Source organism: Herpailurus yagouaroundi, unplaced genomic scaffold, assembly GCF_014898765.1.
Source record: "Herpailurus yagouaroundi ecotype Mexico unplaced genomic scaffold, PumYag 545, whole genome shotgun sequence".
Classification (NCBI taxonomy): Eukaryota; Metazoa; Chordata; class Mammalia; order Carnivora; family Felidae; genus Herpailurus; species Herpailurus yagouaroundi.
The window spans coordinates 805727-820358 of NW_024412762.1; the positions used below are offsets into that span (position 1 = coordinate 805727).

General features: G+C 47.3%; 1 long non-coding RNA gene across 1 annotated transcript; it reads right to left on the minus strand.

Annotated features, from left to right (window-relative positions):
* Positions 1-2918: 2918 nt before the first annotated feature.
* Positions 2919-13515, minus strand: LOC121023311 (uncharacterized). Its single transcript, XR_005787342.1, has 2 exons — positions 12616-13515; positions 2919-3342 (listed from the first exon to the last, which is right to left on the minus strand). It is a non-coding gene; the product is annotated as an uncharacterized LOC121023311 (long non-coding RNA).
* Between the last annotated feature and the right edge of the window lie 1117 nt (positions 13516-14632).

Consider the following 14632-nt stretch of genomic DNA (forward strand, 5'->3'; position numbering starts at 1 on the left):
CTTGTTGTTTTTTTAAGATTTTATTTTATTTATTTTAAAAATGTTTTTATTTGTTTATTTTTGAGAGAGAGAGAAATAGCACAAGCGGGGGAGGGAAAGAGAGAAAAAGAGAGAATCCCAAGCAGGCTTTGGCTGCATTGTCAGCGCAGAGCCCGCGGAGGCTCAAACCCATGAACTGTGAGATCATGACCTCAGCTGAAGTTGAGTGTTTAACTGACTGAGCCACCCAGGTGCCCCTAAAAATTTTATTTTTAAGTAATCTCCACACCCAATGTGGGGTTCAAACTCACCACCCTGAGATCAACAGTCACGTGCTCCACCAACCAAGCCAGCAGGTGCCCCAATTTTGTTCTCTTTGAACAAAAATACGGGATGTTATGATCCCGTCGCTTTAGAAATGAAATCGAATAATGGGATTTAGAAGCCCTATAGATTTTTGTTGTAAGAATTGTTTTGAAGCCCTATAGATTATTGAGATGAACATAAAAATAAGATCAAACTCCAAAATGCCTCAGCTTTTTGTCCGGTGGCCAGGGCACTAGCCTGAGCTGATAGCCTGTTGTGAACAAGGGACTCACTGTCGGATTATCTACCCGTGGCCAAATCTTAAAAACTGGCAGCCTACACTTCTCAGAAGGGGGCTGGCTGAATTCTGGGGACTGCTGTGCCACCGTATAAAGTCACGATGCAGCCTGGTGGGAAGCCAGTGGCTGAGTGGGCTGGGATCAATCAGCACAAGCCAGGAGCAGGGAAACGTGCAATTAGGTAAAACGCATTCTGTGCCATGCAGAGCGGGTAGTTGGCTGTTCCTCTGCTCGGCACTTCCCTGCTTTCCTCCTGCCGCCTCACCATCTGAGGCTTCCTGAGTAAGGACTTACTGGTATTTGAACAGTCGGCCTCCCTTCCTCCCTTAACGTGAAGACAGGTCGGGCAGGTCACTGCCTGGTCCTGGAACGGGGTCCTCGTGGCAGATGCTCATTTGTTTTTGAGTAAGGGAAGGGTCAGGGAATCGCTAGTGATTTTCATTTTTTTCTTTATGTTTTCCTTTTGGGTTTCAGATTTTCTATAAAGAAGACATTTTATACTAAAAAAAAAAAAAAGAATAAATGCTGCTTTAAAAAGTAAGTGTGTGTGGAGCAACAGGAACTCTCATCCACTGCTGGTGGGAATGCAAAACACTACAGTCACTTTGGAAGACAGCTTGGTGGTATCTTACAAAACTAAACATACTCTTAACCCATGACCCAGCAACCACGCTCCCTGGTATTTACTCCAAGGAGTTGAAAATGTATGTCTACACAAAAACCTGCACGTGGATGTGTATAGCAGCTTTATTCACAATTGCCAGAACTTGGAGGCCACCAAGACGTCCTGCAGGAAATGAATGGTCCATCCAAACAGTGGAATATTTCTCGGCACTAAAAAGAAATGGGTTAGCAAGCCATGAAAAGACGCAGAGGAACCTTAAATGCATATTACCAAGTAAAAGGAGCCAATCTGAAAAAGCTATATACTATATGATTCCAAGCATATGGCATTCTGGAAAAGGCAAAACCGTGGAGACAATACAACGATCAGTGGTTGCCAGGGAGAGTACAGAGGATTTTTAGGGCAGTGAAACTAGTCTGTATATTATAAAGATGCATGGGATGTACGATACCAAGACTGAGCCCTAACGTTAACTATGGACTTTGGGTGACAGTGACGTGTTACTGTATGTTCATTAATTGTGACAAATGTCGCACTCCGGTGGGAGATGTTGATAGTGGGGGAGGCTGTACGTGTGTGGGGACGGGGTGTGTGTGGGAAATCTCTGTGCTCTCTGCTCAATTTTGCTGGGATCCTAAAACTGCTCTAAAAAAGAGTCTATTAAAACTTTTTAAAAAAGTAAATATGAGGCTCAGAGAGGCTGGCTCACAGTGTGGGGTTGCTAAGGTAGGTCCCAGGCACAGAGTGAGACCGTGCATGCTGTCCCCACATGTCGGGGAGAAGAAGGCTTGCTGAGCCAATGGAGTCTGCAGAGAGCCGCCTCTGAGAATGTGGATGTGCTGGCCATTCCCACGCATCCCTGTGCGTGCCAACGGCCCGTTTGTTGCCTCACCAGACCTCTCTGGCACGGTCACTTCAGGTCACCGGCAGGCATACTCTTTGCTGCAGATCAGAGGGAGAACTGACCTGAGGTGGGGGGTAGCTAGCATGAGGAAGGCCCAGGAGGAAGTTCTCCCTCTGAAAGGCCTTGTCCCTTTCCTGCAGGATATGAGCCTTCAGGAGCTGTGGCTGGCCGGTGCCCCCCAGGTTTGCTGGGCGGGGAGCCGAGGGGGAGGGAGCCCTGAGCATGCAGACCCTGCCAGCATCGGGAGAGGATGCTGTGGGCAGTGGAAGGGAGGGCACAGCTAGGCGGTGCTCAGACCTGACCCTAGGGCTGCGTGGGCTGCAGAGACAACCTCATGTGGAAGGTCATGCCAAGTCCACAGTCTGGTCTGCTCTTGTCACCTGGAACATTCTGTTTTCCTTTGCCTGTGATCCTGCAGCCACCTGGACTGCTCTCCCATGTTGGTGGGGAGGGTGGGGGCAGGGGAGCAACCACTCTAAAGTAGTGACTTGCTTTCTTCTCTAGGTCAAGGGGCCCATCCCTGTGCCTGGTGTGTTCCGGGTGCCTGGTAAGGACTCTGCTGGGTGTAGAAACAGCCTATGTGGGCTAGAGTCTGGGGGGTGGAGGATATGGGGCCTCGGAGAAGCCCCTGGAGGTGGCCAAGACTGGGGGCTGGGCCTGCTTTCTCAGGAGGAGCTGGGCTCTGCCGTCTGGGTCCAGGGGCAGAGCACACGGCTGTAGGACCAGCCAGGCCTATAGGGCAGCTGCACGTTCCCCTTCTTAGTGGAAATCCCTCTCTTTCAGCCATACATTGTGTTTGACTCGGTGTGTTTTTCTTGGCTTTGATGAACAGGATTAGTTACAGTCTTTGTAATTTTTGGAATTGAAGGTATTTTTAACAAATGCAGCCAGTATCGTGGGAACATCCTGAAGTTGCTGGCGTGTCTGTAGTCTAAAATCAACCCAGTCCCACCCCCAACCTTCCTCCCTGAAGAGTCAAAGTCACTCAGTGGGATGTCTATTTTTGTTCATTTCGATTTCAGACTGAAACAGGGATAGAACTGAGGAAACTGGCCTTCCCCAACTGTTATTCCTTCTTTCTCCTGCCCCAGATCTATGAAAGCGAGGTAGAAGGTAAAAAGGACCAGACTGTATGGCACATCCAGGCAGCGCAAGTGGGTGGGCCAGTGGCCCTGCCCTTCCCAGTCAGACATCGATGCCCCCACTCGTCAGTTGACTGCATGCTCTAGCTGGAACAAGCAAGACAAAAATGAAATACATCAGCAATCACTAAGTTATGGAGGTGCATTAGTTATCAACTGCTGCACAACAAATTATCACACACTTAGCAGCTCAAAACAGCACAGATTTGTGATCCCACAGTTTCTGTGGGTCAGGAATTTGAGCATCAGCTAGGTCCTCTGCTTGAGGTCTCTTGTGAAGCTGCAGTCAAGGTGTTGGCTGGGGCTGTGGTCTCATCGGAAAGCTCCACCGGTGGGGTCCCCTTCCAAGCTCACTCACGGGGTCGATGGCAGGACATAGTTCCTGTGGACTGTTGGACTGAGGCCACCCTCAGTTCTTTGGCACATGAGCCTCCCCAACACATCAGTTTGCTTCATCAAAGCTAGCAAAAGGGAGAGTCCTGAGTTTTTTGTAATCTAATCCCAGAGTGACATCCTCGACATTGCCGCATTCTGTTGGTTAGAAAGCAGTTACTCAAGGATGAGGGATTGCACTGGCCATGCCTTCCAGGAGGGGAATCATGGGGCCGTCTTAGATGCTGTCGGCCACAACACAATGTAACAATGGTCATGCCCTTTGCTGGTGCATGTATTCATCTCATGGGTGTGGTAAGTGGTAACCTTTGCAGAAAGTGCTTTGGTTCCTCATCCAGAGGGGGAGCACCGAGAACGAAGTCCTGACTCCGGACCCTCTAGCAATCCAATTAACCACTCTGACCCTCAGTCTCTTCCTCTTTAGAATGGGGATCATGGCAACTGTTGTGCCATTTTGTGACAGTTTTAGATTTGATGTGTTAAGCATTAAGCATTAAAGAGCTGGTCAAGGCAGCTGACTCATAGCAGGCACCCAGAAATTCTTGCTGAATGAATGAATGAGCTTCCTGTTGATACAGTGGGGACAAAGCCCTGTTTGGAGTCTTTGGTAGCAAGAAATACATGAGGATTCCTTCAGAATATTTGGATTCTGAAACCCACTCCAGCTCCTGGGGAGTAGGGGCAGATCAGAGGCCCTAGCCTGGACTTGGGCTTTTATTAGTCAGGAATAAAGGTGTCTGACTGCTGGCACACACTGTCCAGAGAAGAAGGGACAGCGCAAATGACAAAGGAACAGACACATTTTTCTGGCTTCTCTTAAAAAAGAAATCTTATCTGATTTTGAAAGTGATGTTGGTTGGTGGCAGAACTCTAGCGGAGGAGCTGACCTAGGTGTGTCAGAATAGTGGGGTGGGATGAGCTATACCAGGGCACAGGCAAGGCCCACCCAGACCTGCCCCTTGGAGCCTCAGGGAGCAGAGCTTGACAGGAGGGGCTGGGACAGCTCAGGGGTGATTTTGACTTTCACTCTGATCATTAAGCACCGTGAATGCATCATCCCTTGTGGGTGAGGCTGTAACCTGGGGTGTTTTCCTATGTTTGCTCTCCCTCAGGTAATGTCAACACCATTTTCCAGTCACTTGTATTACTCTGACCACCCCATGCCCCTCGCGATGTGAGACTGCTGTCATCAGATTGGTGCATGGCATTCTAGGCCTTTTTCTCTGAATTTCCATACTTACATATTTAATAACAATACAGTTTTGGATTTTTTTTTAATAAAAATGGCATCCCGCCACACACGGCATCCTGTGGCTTACCAGTTTTCTACTTGATAATATGTCTTAGTATCTTTCCATGACCAGACATGTTGCTGATGCACATTCTTTTCATTGCTTCATGATGTTCCAAGCAATGGAAACACAGTGTTTCATTTGCCTCCCTCTATGCATGAACGTTTAGATTGCACCCAGAGAGATTTTGCTTTTATAAGCAACACTGCCTCTCTCTCTCTCTCTCTCTCTCTCACACACACACACACACACGCACACGAGTCTTCTTTCTGTAGGGGAAGTCAAGAAGCAGGACTGCTGGATCCTGAGGGACGCATATTTAAAATTTTGGTCATATTAATAATACCATATTGCCCTCTGACATGTCTGTATTAATTACCTTCTTACCAGTGATGTATCTGAGCACCATTTCTCATCATCCTTGCTATTACTCAATATTCTCTAACTTTTGGGGTTTTTTTACTGTTCATTTATTTTAGAGAGAGAGAGAGAGAGAGAGCGCGAGCAAGTGGGTGAGGGGTAGAGAGGGAGGGAAGCACAGAATCGGAAGCAGGCTCCAGGCTCTGAGCTGTCAGCACAGAGCCCGACGCGGGGCTCACCAACTGTGAAATCATGACCTGAGCCAGTCAGCGGCTTAACCGACTGAGCCACCCCGGCGACCCGATTTGGATCTTTTTTAGATGACCCTTTGATCTGAATATAGTTTGTTCAGCTTTGTTAGCATTTGAAGAATTCATTCTATACCTGGTGCCTGTCAAGGGCCGGGGTCCTGGGAATATCATTACTAAAGGCTAGGAGTGTTCATTAGTGATGTATTACCTGAATCAACAGGGAAGGGGAAGTGGTCAAGAAAATAAAAAAACAGAAACATGTAGAGAAGCCCATGGCAGGGGTGAGAGCATTCTTCATGCCATCTTCTGCCCACGGACCATATGGTCCTAGGACCCCTGCTCCATGTTCAGGATCATGGTGGTGACACTGGCTCTGCTCTGTGGCAGCACTGGTCACAGGTTCCTGGGACAGTCTTTTATGAAGTCTCTTCACAGGCTCAACTCCCGACCTTCATGTACATCAGGATCCTCGAGGTAAGTGTAAGTAACAAGAAGAAACCCCCATCCACAGTGAGACTAAGTGACCCAGATTCATCTATTATAATCACTCACTTTATCAGAACAGAGAATCCCCAACTGAAGCGATGCACAACTAGTGATTCATTTGGTCATTATCCAGAAAGAAGAAAATCTCTAGGTCTTTGATTTATCCCCTTAACTGATTTATAAATATCAGCAATTGACAAGCCTACTTAAGCCCAGACACAAAAGATTTTTGTAGACGGTTGTTATGCCAATCTTTGGGCATGAACATGAGTATTTTGTAACCTAAAAGGCACACGATGATCGAAACATAACACAGTTTATTCATCATTGACCTAAGCTGAAATTCTCTTTTGATTGGACGTTTTTTCCTTCTTCTCTTTTCACCCTGAACTTAGTAAACAACAGAACTCTGACAATAGATTTGAATGAATTTAAATTTAGAGGATGACAAACAGATCAAATTATTCCTAGTGTCCTTGCTTTAACAAGATGAAGGAATGGGTCTTTGTTTTAGGCAGTGGAGATGCCAGGAAATCCAATCCAATTATAGTTTAGGCAAAAAAAAAAAAAAAAAAAAAAAAAAAAAAAGACACATTCATAATTCTGTTCTGATTTGAGAATGATGATGTCAAAAAGTGTTGTCAGAGAATATAATATTTGCTTTAAAGCAAGAAATAGTGACCCATAATATTTTGAAAACATAATAATATATAATATTATTAAAATAGTATATAATATTATTAAAAACATAATATTTTGAAAACAGTAATAAATGTTAATGATTACAGGGAACTTTGACTTTTTTAAAAACAAAAAAACTGTAAAAATTTAATATTATGTTAAGGCACAGAGACATAACATAATATTTTTGTATATTTCTCATACAGATCTTTACACACACACACACACACACACACACACACACTAGTTCTCCGTAAGCCCTCCTCATACCTCCACGAGCACTGACATTGTTTAATGCATTGTCCTCTGGCAGGGGAGGAACCCATCTTGCTGTCTGGCAGGACCAGCCAATTCCCAGAAAGGTGCCCAGCCTCCCCACCTTTCCCAGCCTTTCCTCCAAATCCTGGTGCCCCCTCGCTATGTCCAGGGCTGAGGTCTCCACTTGCTCTTGGTGCTACTTTGTTCCCTCCCTGCCCCATGCTCTGGGGCCCAAATCTGCTCTTTTCAGTCTCTTGCTGTCATTTTAATGGGGGTTAAGGATGGAGCCAGGATAAAGCTGGCTATGTTAAAACCTGAAGTTCCAGTCATTTCTTCTACTAGTTTAACGGTTTTGCTATGTCCCTAGAGCTCTTCAGTCTACAGTTCAATTTTCTGTGGGATATATGACTGAAATCTTTATTTTTTTTCCAAATGGCTGGACAGTCATCCCAATTTTATTGACTAGTATAACCATCTTTCTGCTCACATGATTAACACTCCATAGAATATCAAGCACATGTGTATCTTTGTTCACGTGGGCACATTTTCTGGGCTTAGATTTTCTGAACTGGAAATTACAGGGTCAAAGACACCAGCCTTTGGAAGCTCCTAGGCATGCTACCAACCACTTTCCAAAAAGATTGCACCCACATGGGAGAGAAGTGTCCATCCTTGGGTATTCTAATTTTAAAAAAGTTTCTATTGTGGATAGGCCAAGTATCTCAACATTGTTTAAATTTATATGTCTGTAAAAATTAGTAAGAGGCCACTTCACAACCATTAGGATGGCAATTATAGTAATAAGGAGGAAGAGACAGAGAAGAAAGAGAAAAAGAGGAAGAGGAAGAAGGAGGAGAAGGAAGAGAAGGAGGAGGAGACAGAGGAGAAGAAGGAGAAAAAGAGGAAGAGGAAGAAGGAGGAGGAGGGTTTTTGATAATGTCGAGAAATTGGGACCCTGTACTTTGCCAGTGGGAATGTAAAACAGTGCAGTCACTGTGGGGAACAGTATGGTGGTTCCTTAAAAAGCTAAACATAAAGTTGCCATTTGATCCGGCAATCTTACTTCCGGGTATATGTACAAAGCAATTGAAAGCAAGGACTCCAACAGATACTTGTACACCCATGTTCATAGCAACATTATTCACAATAGCCAAAAGGCAGAAACGATCCAAATGACCATTGACAGAAGAATGGATAAGCAAAATATGTATCCATACAATGGAATATTATTCAGCCTTAAAAACGGAGGAAGTCCCAACATGCTACCAGGTGGATGAACTTTGAGGATATGGTGTTAAGTGAAATAAGCCAGTCGCAGAATGACCAATACTGTATGATGCAATTACTGGGGTAGTCAAATTCCTAGAGACAGAAAGTGGGATGGTGGGGCCAGGGGCCAGAGGAAGGAGGAGGGGAGGACGTTGTTTAAAAGGGACAGAGTTTCAGTTTTGCCAGATGAAGAGAGTTCTGGAGATGGGTAATGGTGATGGTTCCACAACAGTGTGAGTGAACTTAATGCCACTGAACTGGACACTTAAAAACGTCTAAAATTATAAATCTTTTGTATATTTTACCACAGGGGGAAAAAAATCAGTGAGTGGAAACTTTCTTCAATGATGATTAGACAACCCTATTTGCTTTTTATGTGAGTTTTCACACTCACTTATGCCTAAGCTCCCAGTTATCTGGAGGAGGGGAGGGGTTCATTTCAGCAATCCTGGGCTGTGGCCAGACTGGGCCTTCTTCAGGCCCTGTGCAGGGTCCGAGGAGGTTGGTGGAGGAATGAAGGGGAGGATGGTGCAGAAATTGAAGAGGCTCCTGGGCAGTGTTGGGAGGGAGGAGCCCTGGGGAGGACTTGGGCTTCACCAGGCTTAGCATCACCAGACCCAGATGGATGGAGACAGGTTGCTAAGGAGGGTCCCTTCTCTGAGAGGGGTCCTGACCTCCAGAACGTGTTCAAAAACACCCAAGCATCTGGCCTCTGGATGTCGAGCTGCCCCTCTCAGGGCCCCAGCTGGAATGAATGCCCAGCAAGGCACTCTCGGGTCTCACTCCCTGTGTTCTGAGATCCGGGCCATCTGGAGTCCTGCCACCTGGACAATGAATCTCTGAGACAAGTGGGGCTCCCTCATGCATCACAAAACCTTGGAGGAGGGTTCTAGAAAGTATATGCATTTCCCCTGTATACATCTCCACCTCTAGTACCTGCTCCAGGGGTCTCAGCCCACAGCCCTGAGGTCCTAGGCCTTAATAAGGCCCCTGCACATTTCTAGTCAGGCCCTGCCACCAGGGGGCAGTATAGCCTGCAGGAGACTACTGTCCTCAGAGCCCTGGTTCTAGTCCAGAACTGAGCCCCTTGGGTGGACCATCCCCAAGGCCCTGGCAGACACTCTTAGCTTAGATCTGGAAGTCATTCTCTATTGTCCCAGTTATCTAAGAGACTGGGAACCTCTCAGGTGTCTGCTAATGGGGAGGCAGCCAGAGGAGGCCAAGGCACAAGTGGGGTTTATTCCTGGGATACCACGATACCAGGATACCAGGATACCAGGCTGGTTCACGATTCAAAAAGTAATCAAAGTATCCTACCATATTGACATGCAGAGAGGAAAGCTCACATGATCCTATCAAATAATCATAAAAAGCATTTGGAAAAATTTAACTTTTATTAATGATAAAAATTCTAAAAGTAAGAATAAAGGGGGAACTTCCTCAGCTTGGTAAAGAGCATCTACAAAATACCTACAGGTAACATTAAGACTAAATGTTCTTCCTCCAAGGTCAGGAATAAGGCAAGGATGTCTGCCCTCACCAATCTTATTCAATCAAGTGCCAGAAGTCCTAGCCAGTGCAATAAGGCAAGAAAAGGAAATAAAAGTCACTAATATAGGAAAGGAAGAAATAAAAGTGCCCCTATTTGCACATGACATAACTGTCTTCAGGGAAAATCCTAAGGAATCTACCAAAAAACCCTCTGAGAACTAAAAAGTGAATTTAGCAAGGTCACCCAGCATACACATCCTTCCCAAATTAATTATCTTTCTATAGGCTGGCAGTAAATACATAGATGCTGAAATTTAAAACAAATACAATGCCATTTAAAATGCTCAAAAAGTGAAGGGGGCACCTGGGTTGCTAAGTCAGTTAAGCGCCAGACTTCAGCTCAGGTCATGATCTCACAGTTCATGGGTTCAAGCCCCACATCAGGCTCTGTGCTGATATCTCAGAGCCTGGAGCCTGCTTCAGATTCTGTGTCTCCCTCTCTTTCTACCTCTCCCCCATTCTCACTCTGTCTCTCTCTCTCTCTCTCTCTCTCTTTCAAAAATAAATAAACATTAAAAAATAAAATAAAATGCTCAAAAAGCGAAAACTTGGGTGTACATCTGAGAAAACATACACCAAACGTGGACACAGAAAAGTGCACAAGGCCGAGAGAAGAAAAAAGAACTGAGTTGTTTATATGCACAACAACCTAGATGAATCGCCAGAGAATTATGCCTAGTGAAAAAATCCACTCCTGAAAAGTCACACACTAGATAATTCCATTTCCATTTATATGACATTGTTGAAATGGCAAAATTACCAGAATGGAGAGCAGATTAGTGGTTGCCAGGAGTCAGGAGGTGGGAGGAGGGTAGGTGTGGGTATAAAAGGGCCACAGGAGGGAGCCTGTGGTGACCTGACACCACCAATGTCAATATCTGGGCTTTGATGTTGTGCTGCAGTTTTGCAAGATGTTACCACTGGAAGGGACTGGAGAAAGTGTGCAAGGGGGCCTCTCTGTATTCTTACAACTGAATGCCAACCTATAATTATGTCAAAAAAATGTTTCATTAAAAAAGTTTTTTTAAGTGCAGAACAGGTAACAATGTGTCATTCGGATCAGAACAAATCTCAAGCATGCAGACTCTGGGACTGGTGTTCATCTAACTGCAAGCCTAGCAATAAACTAGTATCTGCAGTTTTTGAAAATTAGAATCTGAGGCTACCCTCAGAGACCCCATCAGGAGCTCTCGTGAAGCACCCAGACATTGTGTTGTGTTTGTTTGTTTGTTTTTAATTTTTTTAATGTTTATTTATTTTTGATAGAACACGAGAGGGGAAGGAGAAGAGAGAGAGGGGGACACAGAATCCGAAGCAGGCTCCAGGCTCTGAGCCGTCAGCACAGAGCCCAATGTGGGGCTCGAACCCACAGACCGTGAGATCATGGCCTGAGCTGAAGTCGGTCGCCCAACCTACTGAGCCACCCAGGCGCCCCCACACATTGTATTGTTAAAGCGTTTCAGCTTCACTCTGGGGCAAGGGCCATGGGTTTGTATTCCTTTGTGCTCAGTCCTTGCTCCTCTCTCCTTGTCCCCACCCCACCGTTGCCCCCTCAGAGCTCTGCTCTCTCTGCCCCTTCCTCTCTGTGGCCTCCATGTTCCTGCAAAACTTGCCTCTCCTCCTCCTTCAGGTTCCCTTCAAGGAGTCCGGCTTCCCTTTGGGGCCTACAGAGCCCTAAGCAATGGCATGGCACATGGGTGCCCCACGGAGGCTCATCACCTTGCACAAGAGGGGAGGCAGTGCATCTCCCTCCCCCTGTGACAAGGACATCCTCGTCAAGGAACCCATTTATCTTCTGCCCTCCATTTGGGCCAGACTCCCTCTTGGGTCATACTTGCTAAAGAAATGGGTTGCAACACAGCCCTGTGTGTTTCCACACATCTGGGGAGGTGGCTGGTCTTCCGCCACAGGAACCTGTTGGGGAGGCTGGAAGGTGCCTCTTGGCATCCCAGCGCACACGTCGCGACCAGCCTGCCTCTCAGGCTCCCCTCCCCACGACTGGGTGTTGGAATCACAGCCACGCCCTGTGCAGAGTGCTCCTACCTGCTATCTGCCTGTGGAGCCCTGTGGCCTGTGTGCATGGGCACAGGAATCTGCTAGGCGGACTGGCATCTGGCAGGAGATTGGAGGAATGAATGTCTCAGCCACAGCGCCCTTGAGTCTGCAGTCGGCTTTTTGATTTATGGTCTCAGCCAGCGTGTGTAGAAACCACAGCAGGACCGACTTTGGTGGATCCAGCTGCTGGGGTTGCTTCATGCTGGGTCCTCACTCTGCATCTCCCTATCCATCCCTGCCCTGCCCTCCTGCCCTCCTTCCAGGCTCGTTGTCCCCTATCTCCCCCCACAGCCCGCTCTCTCTCTAACTGGCCCCTCGGCCTCAGCCATCTGGCATCGCCCTGCCTCCCAGGGATAGGGGGAGCTGCTGCCACAACCAAGTTATTCCCCCTAAATCCTTGGTCTGCTCATGCCACCCACCCCAGAACCACCCTGGTCTGTCTCGCCATGTTACAGCCTTAGGTCCTTGACCCCCTCAGTCCAGGCCCACACGCTGCTTCGCCAACCTCCTCTTTTCCAAGGTTCAAGTGCTGAACCGAGAACCCTTCCCAAGTGCTCTGTCTGCTGCGCCTCGGCCTTCTCTGGCTTGGAGGCAGGGTTTGCTGGCCTCCTGGGACTTGTAGCTGTTGTAGGGTGCTCGATGGTATGTCATATCCCCCAGAACCGATGCCCCCAAGGGCAGAGGTAGGATGGATGTGCTGAATCAGGCCTTGGGAGCCCTGCCCTCAGCCCTGGGGCCCCGGGCCCTCCTCCCTCCTGGCTCACCAGAACTGTCTGTCTCCAGACCCACACATTGGCTTTTGTCTCTGTGCCCTCTGGGTTCCCTGTGGCCCTCCTTTGCCAGCTCCTCTTCCTCTGGCCACCCTCTGCTCACGGGCAACCAGGGACCAACTTGCACCAAGAGGAAACACCAGGTGCTGGGAGTGGTCAGTGTTGCTCCATGGGTGGGGGAGGGGTCAGGGGTCACAATGGCAATACATGAAGTCAGAGGGGGTCCTGTCTCCCTGGGTTAGGGGACAGACCCCACTGTCACATGCCTCCCCACCCTGGCTTCTGCAGACGCAGGAGGTGATGGTGCAGATAAGGCTCAGATTCTGATGTGACACCCCTTGCCCTGTTCCCACTTAAATCAACGTTTCCAACTGAGCACAGCCCATCACATGTGCTTGGAAGCTTGTTTCAGTCAGTGCTGTCCCGTCAAGGCCAAACCACAGCCTGGTCCTTAAGTGCAATGTTTAGAGCCCAAGGTGCTGAGTCTTCATGGGTCAGGGTGGGAACCTGATCGTGCTGCTTGGGAGGGAACGGGTGCCTGGGGCAGGGAGGCCTCTGCAAGACAGCATGGAACTGAGTGCTGGCCAGAGGGTCTCACCCCTGGTCCCTCCCTGAGCCTGATGTCCTGTATGGTCAAGTCAGCTTCTTCTTGATCTGCGCCAGCAGAGGGCTGGCTGTCTCCTGCAAAGGACCTCAAACGGTGTGGCAGATCAGGGCCACAGCCTCCCCTCTTAGTGGCCAGACAGCCCCAGTGGGCACAGGCTCCTTCTGGGGTGTGCTGGAACTTACAGAAAAAGAAAGTACAGCGAGCTCCTTAACGCTTTACCTCATTTACCACCTGTTTCTGTTTTGTCTCATTTCCTTTCTTTCTGTATAAATACGCATGGCCCCATCACACTGCTGATGAGTCTGGTTTTTCAGCCCTAAAACTGCGGTGTGTTTCACTTAAGAGCAAGAACACTCAGCTCGAGTATTCTCCCCCCCGCCCCACCCCCGTTTCACCCACTGCCCTCCCTTCCTTCTGGATATCCACGCATCTGTTCTCTGTATCTATGAGTTCATTATTATTTTTTTTTAATTTTTTTTTCAACGTTTATTTATTTTTGGGACAGAGAGAGACAGAGCATGAACAGGGAAGGGGCAGAGAGAGAGGGAGACACAGAATCAGAAACAGGCTCCAGGCTCTGAGCCATCAGCCCAGAGCCCGACGCGGGGCTCGAACTCACGGACCGCGAGATCGTGACCTGGCTGAAGTCGGACGCTTAACCGACTGCGCCACCCAGGCGCCCCTCTATGAGTTCATTATTTTTTTGTTTTAGCTTCCACATATTAGAGAGATCGTACGGAATTTTTCTTCCCTGCCTGGCTTATTTCACTTTGCATAATGCCCTCAAGCTCCATCCATGTTGTCTCAAATGGCAGGATTTCCTTCCTTCTTGTGCCTGAATAATATTCCATTGTGTACATATACAATAATTTTTGTAATCCATTCATCCATTGATGAACATTTAGTTGGCTTCCATACCTTGGATATTGTAAATAGCACTGCAATGAACATAATGGTGTAGATAACTCTTCAAGTTAGTGTTTTCATTTTCTTCAGATAAATACCCAAAAGTGGGCTTGTTGGATCCTATGGTAGTTCTATTTTAATTTTTTGAGGACCCTCCATGCTGTTTTCCATAAAGCTGAACCAATTTACATTCTCACCAACAGTGCAGAAGGGTTCCCTCTTCCTCACATCCTCAGCAACACTTGTTATTTCTAGTATTTTTTGGTAGCAGCAGTCTAACAGGTGTGAGGTGATATCTCATCGTGGTTTTGTTAAGTATTTGATTCAGGAAATTTAACATTGATGCAACACTGTTATGGATACATAGTTCATATTCAAATTCCACTAGTTGTACCAATAATATTCTCTCTAGCTATTTTCTCCCGTCCAGGACCATGCCCTGAATTTTGCTGTCAGGCGTTTGGAGTGACCCCTTGGCTACTGTGTCCCTGACCTTAG